Below are 7,928 nucleotides of genomic sequence, written 5' to 3'. Positions count from 1 at the left end.
TCCTGGGCTGAATGGATGTATGCTCAATTGAAAAAAAGAAAAGAAACGAAAGGGTGGTGAAAACTTCATATTGAAGTACACCGAGGTGACAAAAAGTGATGGAATAGCGATATACACATATACAGATAGCGACAGTATTATGTACAGAAGGTACAAAAGAACAGTGCACTGGCGGAGCAGTCATTTTTACTCAGGTGTTTTACGCTGATTCTTATGAAAAGTTTCTGAAGTGGTTAAGGCCAAAAAGACTTGAAACGTGGAATGGTAGTTGGAGCTAGACGCATGGGACATTTCATTTCGGAAATCGCTGGGAAATTCAATATTCCGATATCCACAGTGTCAAGGGTATGCCGTATACACCAAGTTTCAGGTATTCCCTCTCATTATAGACAAGCTGTGGCCGGCGGCCATCACTTAACGATCAAGAGCAGTGCCCTTTGCGCAGTGTTGCCAGTGCTTACAGACTAACAGCAGTGCTCGAAATAGCAGCAGAAATCAATGTGGGACGTACGACGAGCGTATCCGTTAGGACAGTGCGGCGAAGTTTGGCGTCAATGGGCTGTGGCAGCAGACGATCGACGCGAGTGCCTTTGCTAACAGCACGATGTCACCTGCAGCACCGCTCCTGGGCTCGTGACGATATCAGTTGAACCATAGACAGCTGAGAAACCAAGGGCTGTTCAGATGATATCGCATTTCAGTTGGTAAGAACTGACGGTAGGGTTCGAGTGTGGCGCAGATCTCAAGAAGCCCTAGACACAAATTGTCAACAAAGCGCTGCGCAAACCACTGATGGCTCCATAATGGTAGTAGCTGTTTTTACATGGAATTTACTGGGTCCAAAGATCCTACTGAACCGATTATCGAGTGGAAATCGTTATGTTCGCTATTTAGAGATCAATTGCAGCCATTCACGGCCTTCATATTCCCAAACAACGATGGGATTTTTGTGGATGACAGGTGTAATGGTACTTGAATTACGCAACCATTACGGCACCTCATCTGAACCTCTCGATACCAGTAATATTCTACTGTGTTTCTGTTAACTACTTAACATATTTCTGAGACAACATTCAGATTTGATTTCATTTGTGATGCATCGATATGTTAATATTGCAATGATATTATTCTTATGTGTATTCTTTCTTTTGTCACTATGATCTTTGACGTACTTGTAACTCTGATTTTTGGGCGCGTAAGCGATAGTTAGTTGTTAACTTGTTAGAGAGTCGGACGTTGAGAAAGTCAAGTCTTGGACGTCATGTTGGAAAGATGCATTTTGTAGTTGGCTTATAAAATGTGAGGAAGATGTTTTCAAGTATGCTTTGTATTGTGGAGTGATGTTTTGTGTTTACGTGATATTGCAATAAAAGCAATGAAAAGGAAGTGTAACTTAATTTCTGAGTGCTGATTATTTTTTTACATCACCATTGTCCAGCAAAAGTGAAATTTTCAAGAATGGTTTGTGAAGCGCATCTACAAAACTTTTGAATATTGCAGGATAAAACCTAGGCCTCTTTGCATCCGAGCTTGGAATCACAATCACCTAGATTTTCAACGATTGAGCCATGATAATACGAGACCAGCGTGGGAAATACTAAAAGATGAGTGCCTAGTTTTTTCATTATTACATGAAATGACTATTAACTGTGCTCTAATGACACCTGCCACATAATATGACTGTTGTTGCCCGAGAAAGCAGTATTTAGCAGCGTGAGCAACACCACAATCGTTATTAAAATTTTGACCTTTGTTGTGGTAGGGTTGTTAGACAGGGCACTATCTCACCGGTCCACAATCGATAGTGGTTGCTTTGGAAAACAATCTGGACAATTCGAGTTAATGATTTGGCTACCCAAATCACCCGACATAACCCCATCGAAAATTTATGGAACACAATCGAGAAGTCAGTTCATGCACATAATCCTGCAGCGGCAACGGGCGGCTGTAGACGCAGCAGGGCTCAATATTTCTGCGGGGGACTTCCAACTACTTGGTGAGTCCATTCCGCGTCGAGTTGCTGCACTGCGCCTGCAAAAGGAGTCCTGACACGATATTAGGGTATCATATCACTTTTGTCACTTCACTGTACACGTGCAACATATTACGCTATAATTCAAGTGAAAACAAAACTCTTGTGAGAAAACTACCAGCGTAATACATCTTTCTCTTTTATAGTAGAAAGGTTTGCTTTACTGATTAGATGGTAAACTTTATATAACAATTAATGTATAAATGTAGTGAGTACGTTTGTTAGGCGCAACTACTGCTGTGAGGTAAAGAGGCTGACATTGCGGCTGGTTAAACCAAACCAGTGAGAGGACTGGTGACGCTAATAGAGAACAAAGAGACAATGGCAGTTCTTTTTACGTACGAGTACATTTGTTGTAGGTACTTGACTGCTTGATCTTATTGCAAAGCTCATGAGCAGCTGAATGTGGACATGTACCTACTAGTTTTCTAAGACTTTATATGATCGAGAATATGGAGAACCGATGTAAATTTTCGATGTAAACTTTATTTATGTAGATCGCAAGTTTGTAACATGATTAGAACAATTTCGACTGTGATAGCTAGACGTTATCTTCAGTTCTAAAATAGACTGAAAAAATATCGCTCATAGGAAGTTCTACCAACTTACAATATGTATTATATAAAAATAAGAAGGAAGTGAGAAATAACACATCGTAAAGTATCGTTACAGACTGTAACGAGGCACATGCCTTGATTGATCGGCTTATCATTCTACCTCTGTAACGATATTTTAAGGTATGTCCTTTATTATTTTCTTGCTTATTGTAATTAGGTACAATTTCTTATGAACAATATTTATTCTGTCTATTTTAGATATACACATGATTATTAGCACAATCGAAACCGAGCATACCGTTATATAAACTTGCGATCTAGACAACTATAAGGCTATACACGCCAGCCACTGCCAAGTGCACGCTTTATCCCGGTGACGCAGGGACTCCAACGGCATTCCGGAGTCTTGCTGACATATGGCTGCAGAGCCAACGACTGATCGCAGCTGGTTTCGACAAGGGTCTCGATTGATGTAGCATATATGCTCGGTAGGGTATAAGCGCCTGGCGAGGGTAGTGATGGCGTGATGGCTTGGGGGGAAGGGGGGGGGGGTCAGAGCTGGTCAGCACGCAAAAGCACTCATGTCTGTGGAATGTTCCTCAAATTAATGTCACACAAGCTGGGAGCTTCGCGTTGGTGCATTGTCTTTTTCAAGACGTAAGTTGCTGCGAATGCTGCATCTGAACAGGAGAATACACGTGATCGGACAGCAAGTTCTTATATCTCTCACCAATCAGAGACGATGTTAGACGTTTCAGGAGACCCATTTTATCCCATATAAACATCCTCCCCACTCCCAACAGAAGAATACTTCTATCAGATTTTCCGTTCTTACCAAAGGTGTGTGATTTCATCGCCACACATCACACATTTTCCTTTACAAATGATTACCAGGTTCCCGCCTCTACAACCGACTCCGTGTACACTGAAAAAAATTAGGTTACACATCAACTTGTCTAAAGCTCCATATACAAAGATGCGATCTCTGATGCCGAAATAAACAAATGCTTTGAACTATTTGCTTTCGATCTATCTCTCTATCTCATCTGATTATCCCAGTGTTCATTTAAGAATTTAGTGTAATTATTAAAATCACTAATCTGTTCAAAGAGAAGCAGTGGTTGAAGATTTGAAGCATTTCTGAAACAATACGAGTATTGCATGATCTAAAGATGGTAGATTACTTAGGTAATTATGTTGACTGACATCGAGAGTGTACATTTATAGGAAGGGTTTGCTGTGTGACGAAACGAGATGTGCTTCAATTCGTTCTTATTTCAATAGTTTTTTAATTAAACTTTCTGTGGTACTGTCAGGTATAGAACGTATTAATTTTATGGATGTGATATTTGTAATGACGCCTTTGGACATGAGTAAATTAAGATTGATAAGATGTTGAGAAACCCGTCAGTGGTCTCCACCTCGCCAACGGTTGATTGATCGGTTTCGACCGCTACCCTTCCCCGTCCAGAGAAAAGATTTACCCTCTAATTTTTAAATGAAACTTCATAACCGATTCATTTAACTAAGGAATCACCTCGTAGAGAAAAGTGGCACTATAACTCTCGCTTATTAATTTTGCAATCTCGTTAACACCTCCCAGGGTGTGAATTTAGAACTTCTGAGCGCCTTTAGGAGACGGGGCTGGGGAAAGCAAGTGTTAGCTTCGGGGTAAGGTCCGCAGCGCCGCGGCTCAGTAATCGGCAAAAGTTTGCAGATCCCGTGATTTACGACTAACTTGGTATATCGCGTCTGCCGCGACCTAGTAGCGGTCTATTGAGACCTCTGCATTTCTGTTTTTCCGAACAAAAAGTAAATAAACTGTACGCAGCCGATATGAGTACACCATACCGGACACACCTTATATAACTAATAAAAATACAGCCTCTCCAACCCCCAGTACCCCCTCTCCTGTAGGGACGTGCTCATACGAGAAATAATAACGCATCGATTTTCAATTCTTGGAGAGAGTGTTGATTTATTGGTGCCCCAAAAATAACACAGTGTCTTATTCAACCCCTTAAATAACATCCTAACTTCTACACTATAGCCTGATAAACACCCCAGAATACTATCTGATTTACGGTCATAAAATCTAGTTTTGCAGCAAAGCTACTCCTAAGACATTCTTAATGTACAGTAATCATTCGTTGTGGCGACTGAGGGGACATACATAGTAGCATGCCACGCATTCTAAAGAGCAAACCGTTTCATTTGTTCCCCCTTTTATGATTCTTTTTTGCCGTTATGCGTAAGGCAATTTGCTGACGGCAAGTGGGTCACTCTCCCGGACAGTCATTAAGCAATTCGAAGAACCTTCTTCAATAAATAACTGCTAACTGTTATTGTAAATCATATTTATAAATTTTTAATCGTTACTCAGGCAATATATCCGAAATCCCTGCTAACAAAAGTAATCTATTTAATGTAACATTGGATGGGTGGCCAAGTATCTAATCAGCGGCAATGACTGTCTAGTCGCTAAGCGGTATCGGCCACCTATAACAGTGATAATTTTGATCTCATCCGAACTACCAATTGCAGTATAACTGAGAGGCTAGAAACAAAAAATAATAATTCTTGGCTCAATGTGCGTTCCTAAGAAAAATTAGATAACATCGCTAATGTGATTCATCGAGTAGTGGAAAATCTTGTACTCATCCGAGAAGGCGATGAAATTCCTATGGAAAATAAAGAACGTTAGAGTGTTATTTATTGAAAAGGAACAGCCGAGCGTTGCTACCATTGTTTACAAGTGTAACCTTCTTGGAAAATACTTTTGAAATAGAAGGATAACTGTCGTCCAAATTTTAAAAGATAGCGTGCAGGAGTTCGCTACAAGAGCTATTTTATTAATTATTTCAGTTACATGGAGCCCATCGAAAGACAATGTCATTAGATGAACACGTTAACTGAGACCCTCTTGGTGCTCTAACGACAGTAAAAAGTCAGTCTCGTAATGGCCACCCACACCAACTCAGGATTTTCGTCAGAAAATTCTGCTGAGAGATGTGAGCTTGCTTTTCTTTCGGATACGTGAGTTATAAACGATCCGTGCTATGAACTACTGGGTCGACTCATGTGTGTTCTAGCACCACTTCAGTGATCGCACACTGCACTCCTCCAATTACTGACATTGTGTTGTGTACATGAATAGCTCTCTTAGTCCTATATAATTAACACTCTACCTGAATGTAGTGCTAACTATTCAGGATGAGCCATCTCTAGGACTCATCAAGGAATTGTGAAAATAAATGTTGATATGAGAGGGAACTTGACAGCGCGTCAGTATCGGCCAGTTTCAGTCATATCAGTTGTAAAGTTGTAATGTAAGGATTAAAACAATAATTTTGATGACTCAAAATGCAACAGTTTTGTTTCGTTAATTGACACCCCGAATGACTTCCTGGTCGGGTGAGGTTAACGCTACACGCTTTGTTATTACTCTAATCTGCAAATTAATAGCACGAAACAAATGTAACTTGGTGGACGTTTTAGTAAGCCAAGGATACTACGAACTTAGGCATTGAACAGTATTTGCTAAATTCGTTACTTCCATTACGTAGGTCTCGTATTTTAAACAATATGAAATCGTTCAGCAATGTAGATCCGCCACAAAGCAATCAACGAACTCGAAGTTCCAAGCCTAAGAATAGTAATTAGAATCAAAATTTCACTGAATTTCAGTTGGTCTTCCTGCCCCACAATTTTCTAACGACTGCAATATTTGGTATCGTACAAATTTCATTAGACATAGAAATGCTGATTTCAACAGAGATTATGAGTGTAATAATCAGAGACAAGGCGTATAGAAGATGTAAATAAACTACTCATAAATTACTGTCAACAATTTCACATCACGACAGCGCTCAACAAAAAAAAAATCGTACACTGAATGAAATTATTTATCAGCAATATGAATCCATAGCATAATGGGCCAATGAGTATACGCAGTTTGCTAATTGTAGAGATTGAATAACATCGGGAATATGCTACAATCCCGACTTCTCAACTACCGCACTCCTTTCTTGTCCTTCTACTCTAATAACTGCAGTCCAGTAAAATTTTAGAAAGCGTTCTGTATTTAGAGCACAGCGGTTGGTATAAAGCGCTAAAAATCAAACAAAAACATGCTCGATCGCGTTTTCAGATTTTTTGTTTTTTAGCAACCGATTTTGTCCTTTCCTCAGGCCATCTCAATGTTTTCCTCCCCATTCTGGCAGCAGGTGGCGGCACACGGACCGAGATCCGTAGAAGTAAGCTTGTCAGATGACAACCTTGCTTGTACGGAGTCAAGTGACAGCCTTACTTCTACGGACATCGTTCCGTCTGCCACCACCAGCTGCCACAATGAGGAGGAAAAGCCTGAAGATGGTCTGAGGAAAGGACGAAATCGGTTGCTAAAAAACAAAAGTCTGAAAACGCGAACGAGACTGTTTTTATTTGATTTTTAGTCTAGTAAAAGTTATAGATAATCTTTCGTAGCCTGTATTTTACCCCTGACGCATTCTGTCAACAATGAAGTATGCATTTCTTCAGCCTTTCTTTGGATATACCAAAGGGGCAAATTGCCTCACCTGTTCCTACATTTTTCCGGGACCCAAATCCGGTGAGACTGGGTGAGAGCGAATGCGATTTTGCCTCAAATTGATTTTTATATATTTTCTCAATTTTCTCCGTTTTAATCAGAATAGTTGCCATCGATTTCGTAACGGTACTGCTAACCTCGTCGTTGAGCACACCTAACCCACAAACACACACACACACACACACACACACACTGACACACTGATTTTCCTCGAAGTGGGCTTCTATAAGTTCAGAACCTTCAACTTCTATAAGTTCGCCTATTCTTCTGTAAATACGCTGCATGACAAAAAGAGTGAAACAATCAGAAGATGTGTTTGGGTGTCTATGTGACGTTGTACACGTACGCACCATCAGTGCGTATTTAAATTATAAGAGCTGAAATTCACTACGACAGGTAGAGTGGACACCACAGTGCATTAGTGTGGCCGTGGTTAGTGTACTTACCCGGCCTAACAGGGTAAATAAGGGGCGTGAACAGCATCAAATGTTGAGTGATCACTGTGAAGGAGACGTACATGACACGTACTTGTGTGAGACAGCGTTATCATCACATGACAGAGTTTGAAAGGGGACCATTGTAGCTCTCCATTTGGCCAAGCGGTCAAATCGTACAATAGCCAGATTTTTGCGGCATTCGGATGTGACAGTGGCCCGATGTTGGACTGCATGGGAACATGAGGGCAGGCATACTCGTCGTCAAGTTTCCCGTGGACTACATCTGGCCACGGTAAGGGAGGATCGCCATGTTA

The sequence above is a fragment of the Schistocerca nitens genome, chromosome 1 (genome assembly GCF_023898315.1).
Source record: "Schistocerca nitens isolate TAMUIC-IGC-003100 chromosome 1, iqSchNite1.1, whole genome shotgun sequence".
NCBI lineage: Eukaryota > Metazoa > Arthropoda > Insecta > Orthoptera > Acrididae > Schistocerca > Schistocerca nitens.
The sequence above is the reverse complement of the archived record's forward strand: the minus strand, read 5'-3'. Positions refer to the sequence as shown.